A 12,792-nucleotide genomic window follows, 5' to 3' on the forward strand; every position below is an offset into this window, starting at 1 on the left:
AGATTTGTGATGAATGCGTCCGGTAAGTATCGAAAGAATGATATTATACAATTACAAATTAATACAAAAAGGAAACTATTATCATGCACTCCTCTTTTGTAAGTTGTAGAAACATAAGCGAAAAGTTAATATTCCATGAGTTAATAATCACATTTTTAAACTGCCAATAATAATTTTGGTAAAAAGTTATCTAAGTTAGTTTGAGTTCGTCTACTTTTATTTTTTTCCTTCAATTTCTTGGTATCTGTCTTTTTTCCTTCAACATAGACATGCATCATCAGCTACAGTACTATCCTTTACTCACATTCAGATTTGGCTCAAGCAAAAGATGTATCGTGTTTTTTTTAAAGTCCAAGAAAAATTAAAGAACATGTCTGTGAAATCCCGTTCCTGGATTTCACTATTGTAATCCATGTATTTGTATTTTAAGATTTTATATTATTTTTTGAGAATTTATTTTAATTTGTTTGAATTTAGATTTTTTATTAAACTAGTTACGAAAAAGTGAAGTTTGGAAATTAATTATTTAAAATTCATAGACCGTTCAAGGTTACAATTTATATCTTCGAATAGAGCTCGATCTCACGAACGCGTAGGTGCAAACCGTTCGTGGAACGGAGTTATAACGAAAGAGTTATTAACGTTTAAAGTTAGGGACGTTTATGGAATTTTGGCCTTAACTAGAAGACCATATTTTCTGGAGTTTGAGATGTGCCATGTGTGTGGCTGAGATGAAAGAAAAGAAAAGAGAAAGGAGAGATGGACGATTGTGATGGAGAGGGAAGAAGAGAAATGAGAGTAAGGAGGGAAAGGAAGGAGAGGCTGGCCAATAGGGAGGAAAAGAAAGGAAGGGAAGGGAGAGAGGGGAGGCTCACCAGATCATTTTGTCCGGTTCCCTTCTTTGACCCGACCCGACGGGTTTGACGAATTCTGATGGCTTTCTCGCCATTTCTCCGACGAAGTAAGGCGATCTACCACCTGGAAAACGTTCCATGATCTTCCCTCTACCCAACACACAAAAAAACTAACAAAATTTGGCTCGGGTTCACGAAGAACCGCACTGGTGGGTGAGGGGGTTCTATGGCGGCGATCCACTATTTATGAAGGTAATACAGCCAACAACCACCATCAATAGACTCCCCTAAACCCCAGGAACAAATCCCAAACAACTATAGAGGCGACGGAGCACCGGAGTTGACGAATCGAAGTACACTTTCTTTAGGATTTCAGGTAGGTTTGGATGAAATTGGGACACTTCCCGGCTGAATTGGACTTGACCACAGGTATGAAAATTGCCCCCCTCATTGAGATGTAATTGACTGTAAAATTTGGTAATTTTTTAAAATAGTTGAATTTTCCGTTGAGTCAGGGCGGCCGACCTCACCCACGGCGGCACGTGCGACGATGCGGGGCTAGTGGGCCAATGATGTCTTCCTAAGTTCAATTAGATGCTCTGATTCCATAATTGATATCCGTATGACGTAATTTGATTGTTTGAAGTTAGTTTCATTACGATACATTACTTGATCAAAATATGAATCGCCAATCCGACCGTTGAATCATCACCAAACCCTAATGCGTTATAGAACATAATATTTGAAGATAATTGGAATTGACGGATCGGGAATCCGACATACGGATCTTCCCGAATTAGATTTCTAAGTTAGTAAAAGTAATTGTTAACTGCCACCTAATTCTAGCAATTGGCGGAGATCCGACCGTTGGATCACAATGAGATTTTAATATGTTATTCTTTGAGTATAATTTGGACCTTAGGAAGTTACAGATATAGATTATGATGTGCAGATCTTCCGGATTAAATTGCTAGGGTGTGGACACCACCTTTGACGTTTGGTCAACAGGTCTTGAACCATTTGAATTACTAAAATTAGTATTACTGGAGACTCAGTGAAGCTTTGTGGATTTGCCTGGGTGAGTGACTTTAATATATGTGATATGGTGATTACCCGATTCCTTATATTAATATCCTTTGTGGATATGACATGGTTTTATAAATGTGTTTTCTGTTAAAATATGATTCTTTTATAATTGGCCATCGATCTATTTTTATTAAATGTGATTTGATTCATGGATTGGTAATATTTGTGAAAAAGTGATTCGAATTGCATATTGAAATGTTTTGTAAATTGAGGGCTGGTAGGGGACTATGACCCTACTTGGTTAATCTGTATTGGGGGGGTCACTAGTCGTCCTGCTTGGTTAATCCGCATTGGGGGACCATACTATATATGGATCGCGCTTGGTTAATCCGCGTTGGGCGATCCTTATGGCCATTTATACTTAGGAGTGATCATGCTTAGTTAATCCGCTTTGAGTGATCACTGCCTAACAGTTCTATAGGTGTGACACTGCTTGGTTTATTCTCGTTGGGGGGTCACTACTTACCTGATTATCTTGACCCTGCTTGGTTACTCTGCATTAGGGGGTCACTAGTGGTCCTGCTTGGTTAATCCGCGTTGGGGAACCATACTGTTTGTACCATACTTGACTAATCCCGAAACTACTAAGCATCGGTCAACGTTATACCGTCAAGGACCTAGAAGAGTTTCCCTCCAACCAGGAGGCCAATCACAGAGCGACACATGTCGACATCAGAAGCCAATCATAGCGCGACACGTGTCTACATCAGAAGCCAATCACAACACGACATGTGTCAATGTCAAAATAAAGCTAGAAACTTTCTTCTATAAAAGGAGATCATTCTCCCACAATATTGCCTAATGTCATTTGTACTAAATAATTCACTAGTACTCACTAAAGGAGAGCTTGAACCTATGTATTTGTGTAAACCCTTCACAATTAATGAGATCTCCTATACTCCATGGACATAGCCAATCTGGGTGAACCATGTACATCTTGTGTTTGCTTCCCTGTCTTTATCTATTTGCATACTTATCCACACTAGTGACCGGAGCAATGTAGCGAAGGTCATAAACTTAACACTTTCTGTTGTACCAAAGTCCTCATTGATTTTGTGCATCAACACATACTATATATGGATCACACTTGATTAATCCGCGTTGGGCGATCCTTATGGCTATGTATGCTTATGAGTGATCATGCTTGGTTAATCCACATTGGGTGATCACTTCCTAACAGCTGTAGGGGTCATTGTCTACTTGGTTACTTTTTCAGGGGTGGCTCTGCTTGGTTAATCCGCTTTGGGGGGCCATTTCATGTTTGGTTATTTATGTAGGCTTCGGTCGAACTGTGTCCCTCTAGCCCTAGTTTTTAATGTACATATGAACGATGGTTTTTGAGAGTCTTGGTGGTTTGAATGGGAAAAGCCGTTGGATGTCTGGGTGACTCATTCGGAGTTGTTAGAGACTTGACTATGTTTTCATATTTACGAACTTTTATTTGAGGTTTATAAACTGTGATCGATGGTCTTTCTTTTTGTTGATGCACAAAACTGGAGGGGTCTTGGAACAACGTAAATCCGACCGTGAATCTACAAGAATGTAAAGAACACAAGATGTATCGTGGTTCACCCCAATGTTTGGGCTACGTCCACACTGATGTTGATTGTATTTCTCTATAACTGTATGTATGATTACAAGCTCATGGGGAGTCCCCCTGAGAAAGAGAGTGTTGTTGTGTTTGTGAGGGTATTGCCCTTTGTTGGGTTCACCAAGTCCGATTTGTGAGGGGGGAATGAGTCTCCTTTTATAGAATAAGAGGCTCCTCCTTTTACATAATTATGGGCTGGGTAATGAGGCCCAAATGTTGAGGCCTAATGTGTCAAGGTCTGAGGCCCAATATGTGTGGTACCAACAATAATCCCCCAAGTCTTCAGTCAAAAGAGTCTTTTAGCTGGAGACTTAAAATTCAGTCCATGTGTGGGTCGAAGTAACTAGATGTCGTCTAGAACTGATACTCGATGTGAGGCGGTGCTTAATGTGAAATGATGTTCAACTAGAAGTAGCACATGTTGCGAGGCTGTTCGGCTTGTGGCTTATGTTGCCTTGATTGGCTCAGCTTGTGGCGTTGAAGGTGAGGGAGTCCCTTTTATAAAATAATGGTTCGCTCCTCAATACATAAATGATGGGCTAGAGTTGGTGCTCGTGGCGAGGCAATTGCTCAGCAGGCGGTGATGCTATCTAATGATGGTAAGGGAGTCCCTTTTATAGAATAAAGGCTCTCTCCTCAATACATAAATGATGGGTTAGGAATGATGCTCACGGCGAGGCGGTTGCTCAGCAGGCGGCGATGTTCTCTAATAATGGTGAGGGAGTCCATTTTATAGAATAAGGGCTTGCTCCTCAATACATAAGTGATGGGCTAGAGTTGGTGCTCGCGGCGAGGCGATTGCTCAGCAGGCGGCAATACTCTCTAATGATGGTGAGGGAGTCCCTTTTATAGAATAAGGGCTCGTTCCTCAATACATAAGTGATGGGTTATGAGTGATGCTCGCGGCAAGGCAGTTGCTCAGCTGGCGGCAATGCTCTCTAATGAAGGTGAGGGAGTCCTTTTTATAAAATAAGGGTTCACTCTTCAATACATGAATAATGGGTTAGATTTGGTGCTCGTGGCAATGTGGTTGCTTAGCAGGCGGCAATACTCTCTAATGATGGTGAGGGAGTCTCTTTTATAGAATAAGGGCTCGCTCCTCAATACATAAATGATGGTAAATGAGTCCCTTTTATAGAATAAGGGCTCGTTCCTCAATACATAAATAATGGGTTAAGTCCCCCAAGTATTTTTTATGAGGCCCAGTTGCGGAAACCCAATATATGGTACATAGTGTAGTCCCCCAAGTCTTTAGTCAATAAAGTATGTTGGGTGGAGACTTAAAATTCAATCCATGTATGGGCCAAAGTGGCGGTTGTTCGGAGGCGGTCTTTGTATACCATGCACTGAAGCTTTGTAGGTGAAGCTTTGAAAGTGAAGCTTTGAAGCTGGAGCTTTTGTAAATGAAGCTTTGAAGTCGGAGTTTTCGAAGCTGAAGCTCTGTAAATAAAGCTTTCGAAGCTGATTGACATGAGTGATGCTCATGAATGTTTATGTTAATTGACATGAGTGATGCTCATGGATGTTAACATGAGTGATGCTCATGAATGTTGACATGAGCGATGCTCATGAATGTTTATGTATGATTGACATGTGTGATGCTCATAAATGTTTATGTATGATTGACATGAATGATGCTCATGTATAATTTTGGGGTACTAGACGTACTTTTGATCACCTGGTTGGTGATAATAGCGGCAGACTGCCGAATAATTTTGGAGTACTGGACGTACTTTTGATCACCTGCTTGGTGATAATAGCGGCAGGTTGCCGAATAATTTTGGAGTATTGGACGTATTTTTGATCACCTGTTTGGTGATAAGCAAGTGGGTGTTCGGTCAGACAAGAGATCATCATGAGCACGTGGCTCATCAGTCTATAAGTTGGTAGACTTCTTTAATCAGCAACAATGTAGATCAGTGGATCTAGTTGCTCAATAATTCCTGACAATAAATGACAGTATAAGTATGACCGTATAATAAATAAATCAAACTGACAAAGTTTGTCCTGTATGCCTTCTGTGAATAAATGATTTATTCTGTTGTGTGATGTTGCATAAATCAACAATATATTAGGTATTGCCTAAATGTGTGTGTATATATATAATCATGAATAAATGATTTATTCAGTTGTTTGATAAATGACATGCTGCATAAATCAACAATATATTAGGTATTGCCTAAATGTGTGTGTATATATATAATCATGAATAAATGATTTATTCTGTTGTTTGATAAATCACATGTTGTATAAATGACATAGTTTAATGGCAATCATATATTCTAGGTCATGAATAAATATTGTATATATGTCACTAGGTAATGAATAATATATATGTGTGTGTGTATATATATATATATATATTATATTTTCAGGCAAGTTGTTGATATCCAATTTGGTCAGATGAGGTGATATATAATGTAAATGGTGTAGTGGGTGTACAGACTCTGCCACGTTTTACGGTAGTGGTCATAAAGTGATCAATGTAATGATGACCGTTACAAACAATAATAATAATAATAAAGTAGTAACAGTAAGAGTCTAAGGTCATGTGACCCGACATAATGAGCATATAAATGTAATCATGTAACTTTATTATAATGACAATGGGGCACACAACCAATATATATTAGTTAAAGTTTTGTGAGTGCCGTGACAAACATAATGATAAAATATTAAAGAATAAACAAGTATTGTAAGCTTGAAGATTGTAGACAAGCAAATGCTGTAAAGTGTATGCACACTGTAAAAGAGTATGCTCATTGTAAAGCAAACGCTGTGATTGGAATTCCAGTAATGATGTGAAGATGTGATGGTGTGGTTTCCAACAACAAGATCACCACAAAATAATAATGAAATATTAAATAATAAACTAGTTAATGATTTTGCAGAAAACTTATCTTCTTCGTTGCTTTTCCCGTGGCTTTCTCAGAAAAACCAATTCTCCATTATTCTTAGGGGCTGTGAGATAGCTGGGGAAGCAGCAGGGGTATGAGTACTAGTACTCGGAGCTGGTGCGGGAACAAAGGCTGTGTGCTTCCTTTGTTCTTTTCCCATCAACATTTGGAGCCTCCCCTTGAGCATAAGGCCATGCCTTTCACCGGTGGAGGCACGGAGCCCTCTCTGGTTTCGGTGTCTAAGCTTTAGAATTAGAATTTTGAGTACCCCATTGTCTTGCAGCACTGCTTCTAGCTCTATTCTTTGATTTCTTGGCAATCACCTCCCACCCTCCGTCATCCTCGGCCGAGCCTAGACTAAAGTCTACAACACATGACTCAAATCTTCAATCTTAGGGCTACTTACTCCCGAGACATCTTTTCCCTTGACATTTCCACCACTTCTTCTCACATTCATCATACCAAACAATTCCTTTTCTGGAACATTGATGAACAACGCCGATTGTAGTCGGAAAAAAAGTCATGTGTGCCGGAAGGAGAGATTCTCGATGGGTGGTGTGAATCACGCGCTCTCCAAGTGTAAGCGAGGTTGAGAAAGTGAGAGTGAGAGTGAGTCGTAGCAGAAGAAATGGCATGGAAGGGAAGTCTTTTGATTGGCTAGGATGATGTGTTTTGTTAAGAGTGTTGAGAGCAGAGGATCTCAAGTGGGTTTTCAGTTTGGAGGAGTAGGAGGAGAGGAGAGAGTTGGGAATGTGAAGCTTGTTCGTAGCTATTGCCGTGATAGGGAGTTGAAGTGGAAGGCATGGATTCTGCAGTGACTGTGCAGGTGTTTAGTTCTTCGGTTTCTACAGATTCACGGTAGAGGTTGTGAGGTTTGATGAAAAAATGAAAGAGAACCAACATAGCTTTTTGTGTCGTTCCCACAGACGGCGCCAAATGTTGATACACAAAACCGAAGGGGTCTTGGAACAACGTAAATCCGACCGTGAATCTGCAAGAATGTAAAACATACAAGATGTATCGTGGTTCACCCTAATGTTTGGGCTACGTCCACACTGATGTTGATTGTATTTCTCTGTAACTGTATGTATGGATTACAAGCTCAAGGGGAGTCCCCTTGAGGAAGAGAGTGTTGTTGTGTTTGTGAAGGTATTGCCCTCTGTTGGGTTCACCAAGTCCGATTTGTGAAGGGGGGATGAGTCCTTTTTTTTTTAGAATAAGGGGCTCCCCTTTTACATAATTATGGGCTGGGTAATGAGGCCCAAATGTTGAAGCCCAATGTGTCAAGGTCTGAGGCCCAATATGTGTGGTACCAACACTTTTTATTGATTATCACATACTTGTATTATTGTCACTCACCCGAGCTTCGCAACTTATTCGAGTTCTATTTGGCCGGTGCACCATTTCCATGATGTAGGCACTGATTTTACATATGACAGGTCTGGGTAGATTATTAGAAACCGCTTGGTATTTTGGTTCCGTTAAGTGGTCCAGAACATGGTGTTGTTGGATTCCGTTGAGTGGTCCGGAATCCTTGCTCTCGCTTATGCCCATAAGGCTAGTCTAGAACCCTAGATTCGAGTGAATGAGAATTACCCACAATAGACCTTGTGAATATAAAATGGATTTACCATGTTATTGCTTATAATCCAAATAAGGAATTATATAGAGTTCCGTAGTTAAATTCGTGAAATGATATGTTATCACATTGTTTGATTAACGTAATTAGATGCTAAGATCGTGCATCTTTGATTCATGAATTGATTAATTGACGGGATTGTGGAATGACGTTGGATATGAGTGTCGTTATTATGATTATTTTAGTTGATCAATGTTTCTAGATAATAATATTGTGCATTGTTAATTCTTTAATATATTACACGCTATGAATTGTGATTTTATGTGGGAAACATGATGAGTTACGTGATGGTTGAAGTGGAAATGTTAATTGTCATGTGGGATTGTTATGTTGGATATCATTGTTATTGTTAGGGCTGGTTCGGTATGGGATACCGAACCGAAAATGACATACCAAATCCCGAACCGAAAATTTTCGGGACGGAAATAAGAGGACAGATCCCAAACCGAAACTTCGGGATTCCCAAAAAAATTTCGGTATTTCGGGATTTCCCGAAACCGAACTTGCATTGAAATCCAAATCAACTAATTGAAATCGAAAACATTCGAACCTGCATAAAAAACCCAAAATGAAATCAGAGAAGTGACAGTGAATCAGTGAAGATTGATGGGAGATAGAGAGACAGAGTGAAGAGATAGTTCGTCCTCCTCCTGACCCGAGCCCCTAATTCGAAACCCTAAGCCCCAATTCGAAACCCTAATTTGAAACCCCACATAGAGAATCAATGGAGAGAATAGGAGGTGGGGATGAAGCCGTGATGTGTGGTGGTGGCCGGAGGGGAGAGAGTTCGTCGGAGTGAGACTGTGAGAGGGTGGTGGCTGCTAGGCTTCGAATTCGAGAAGGAGAGACAGAGAATCTGAGACTGAGTGAAGAGCCAAAGATGAGAAATGAGAGAGAGTGAGTATGATGTGTCGGCTTGGGTTTGAATTGAGTTGAAGGAATATTTTGGTGGCTTCGCCTTTCTGGGTTGCAAAGCAGATGGAGAGAGAGAGAGAGAGAGCAGACAGCACCCATGTGCTTTGATAAAACTTAAAACGCCAGGCACACAATCAAATCCTTATCCCCACATTTAAGTTATTATAATAATATAAATAGGCCTTATACATATATTCCAACATATATATAACAATAGGGTTTAAAGTTCGGTTCGGGATGGGAATACCGAACAATTTTAAGTGTGTTTGTACCATACTTGACCAATCCCGAAACTACCGAGCACCGGCCAACGCTATACTGTCAAGGACCCAGAAGAGTTCCCCTCCGACCAGGAGGCCAATCACTACTCGACACGTGTCAAGATTAGAAGCCAATCAGAGCGCAGCACGTGTCGACATCAAGAACCAATCACAACATGACACATGTCAATGTGACAAAGCTACAAGTTTTTCTATAAATAGGGGTCATTCCCCCACAATATTGCCTAATGCCATTTTGTGTTAAATCATTCACAAGAACTCACTAAATTGAGAGCTTGATCCTTTGTACTTGTGTAAGCCCTTCACTACTAATAAGAACTCCTCTACTCCGTGGACGTAGCCAATCTGGGTGAACCACGTACATCCTGTGTTTGCTTCTCTGTCTCTATTCATTTACGTACTTATCCTCACTAGTGACTGAAGCAACCAAGCGAAGGTCATAAAACCTGACACTTTCTGTTGTACCAAAGTCTTCGCTGATTTTGTGCATCAACATTTGGCGCCGTATGTGGGAAACGACACTTATTCCTACTCTCTTCAGCTGTGTCAAGCTGGTTTCTATCATTCGTACACTTTCTTTTGATCAGGCATCCCTCTCCAACATGGGAAGCGAAGGAAGCCACAGCACACAGAATGACACCCCCCTTGCACATAGTGCGAAACAACGAAAGAAGGAAGGAAAACGAGTTCTTCTTCAAGCTAAAGTCGATGAGTTGGAAGCTCAGAACAACAAGATAGCAATGAGGAATGAGGTCCTCCAGGAGCAATATGAGAAGCTCTTCGAGACACTCCACGAAGCTAGGCAAGCTCAGACACGCGAGCTTGTTGCCCCCGTGGAAGTCAACCATCAACTGGGTGCCCTCCGACATGGAGGGTCACATGCATTCGACATAGATATCCCTGATAGGGAACAGATTACCCCTCGACTTGATAATCAACATGAGGCTTCTCTTAACCCAGTTGCTTCGACCCGAACCATGAGAAGCGGAGGGAGACACCTCTTTGCTGAAGGGGCAGAAGGATCGAAAGCCGTCTTTCGCGATTGTCGGGATTTCCTGAAGCAACGTCGAGAGAATTCCATCCATATAAGCTCAAAGATCAATGACCCAAGGATTTCTGAGAGACTCGGTCCCCTGCCACGGCCCGAGCCGGCCACCAACTTGGGGAAGGTGCAACAAGTCCTAGAGAGACATGAGGGTACAGGGGACTCAGAGGTGTTCCGACAGACATACCCTGGAAGCCAGTACAGCGAGTCCAGGGAAAAATCACATGCCCTTGATCAAACCTTCCTAATTCCAAGAGGAGATGGAGATTTACGAAAGAAAGCTCCAGTGGCACATAACTCCGCTCAGGACCCCCTTGTCCTACAACTTCTTGAGGAAGTAAACAAGTTGAAGGCTGAACGTCAGGCTGAAATACCTGACTGGAACCAACCCAGGCCTGGCCCTCTTACAAGGAGGATCCTCAACACCCCCCTTCAAACAAAGACAAAGCAGAAGCTTGGCTTGCAACTTTATACTGGAAAAGAGGACCCGATTGAGCACCTTAACCTCTTTGAGTCCACCATGGCATACCGGATGCACACCGACGAAGAGCGATGTCTTCTCTTCCCCTCCACCCTCTCTGGCGGAGCTCTAAATTGGTATTGTCGTCTTACACCTGAGACGGTAGACTCATTTGAGGAATTGAGGAAACTATTTGTTTCCCAACACATTTTCCAAACCGATCGCTTGCACTCTGCAGATGACCTGTACACTATCCGCCAGAAGCCAGACGAGTCATTACGTATGTATGCTGGCCGCTTCAGCCATGAATACTCCCGGTGTGCCGAGGCAGACGACAAGACTGCCCTCAAAGCCTTCACGGCAGGCCTACGTGATTGTTTCTTTAAATACATGATCAATGCCAAGACTTGGAAGACTTACTCTGAGGTGATGGCGCAGGCTTATAACCATGCCTCCGCCGAGGCAAAGACATATCAGGAGAAACCCCCTACAACCATCCTTTATCAACAAGTGGGAGGTGGAAGCCAGACTCACCTAAATGAGAAGACCTCGACTTTCCAAACAGCAGTGGCACCTCCCCATGCCTTGCATAATGCTTCGCCGAATCAACAGACATATCAATTTCAAGGCAAGAGGAAGGATTTCCATCCTCACCACTCTCATTTCAGTAAAAAGAGTAAGGGACACTATCCCGATAACCAAGGGTATCGCCACAATAACGCTCGCCCCCAGGCAGTCAATGCAGTGGGTCAAACCCGCGTCAAGATACCCCCTACCCCAAGGTATGAGACATACACGCCCTTGAATGCCACATGCGCGGCCATTTACCCCAGCATAGCTCACCTGATACCAAAGCCAAAGCCGAGGCACCCAGATTACACGCCCCCGAATAACGCGGGCATGTTTTGTTGCTACCATGAGCATAACGGCCATGATAGCGAGAAATGTATCATCCTCCGTGATCGTATTGAAGCTTTGGCACGAGAAGGAAAAATTGATCAATTCCTCCTTCACCCTCAAAGGGATAACCGTAACCAACGCCAGGTGAATGTCATATATTCCATAAGCGGCGGCACACCCATATCTGAATCTTCCAATAGGGCCATGAAAAACAGTGAACGAATTCTGAGGCCTGGTCACCAAGTGTTTCACGTGGAAGACATCAGGGGAGGGAAGTATCAAAAGCCTAACTGGGATCCGATATGTTTCTACCCTGAGGAAGAAAGAGGCATCATCTACCCTCATAACGACCCATTGATCGTGGAGGCTCACATAGCCAACTTTGATGTTCGACGAATCCTCGTAGACATAGGGGCTTCGGTCAATATCATGTTTGCCGAAGCTTTCAGGGCACTCAGTGTAGCTGAACACTTGCTCGATCGCTCGATTTCTCCTCTGATAAGCTTCTCCGGTGATATCGTGCAACCCTTAGGGAGCATACATTTACCCTTTACTATTGGTACAGGCCCTTACACGGCTACCATTACCACTAACTTCCTAGTGGTTGACTGCCCAACGGCATACAATGTCATCTTTGGGCGCACAGGCATCAATGATCTCAAGGCTATGGTATCCACGCATATGCTGTTGATGAAATTTCCAACCCCCCATGGCAACGGCTACATCAGAGGAGATCAGCTTAGTGCACGATCATGTTACAACACTTCAGTTAAGCAACAACACTTGCCCGGACCCAAGGAAACCCTGTCTGTACATGACCAAGTCACAAAGACCAGCCTAGATGAAGCGAACTTGGATCTTCCTGATAGCAACAATCAACCCGATGATCCTCGAGATGACTCTTTCACCCAGCAAGCCCAACCTGCTGAAGAGTTGGAGAAGGTACCTATCTCAAGAGATTATCCAGATCGCATGGTGAAGATTGGCACCACATTGTCACCACCCCTTCGGTTAGCATTGATATCTTTTTTGAAAGAGAACACTGAAGTCTTCGCCTGGTCATACGAGGACATGCCAGGCATCTCTCCCGATGTCATCTGTCATCGTTTGAGTATTGACCCCAA

The sequence above is a fragment of the Malus domestica genome, chromosome 10 (assembly GCF_042453785.1).
Source record: "Malus domestica chromosome 10, GDT2T_hap1".
In the NCBI taxonomy this organism is placed as follows: Eukaryota; Viridiplantae; Streptophyta; class Magnoliopsida; order Rosales; family Rosaceae; genus Malus; species Malus domestica.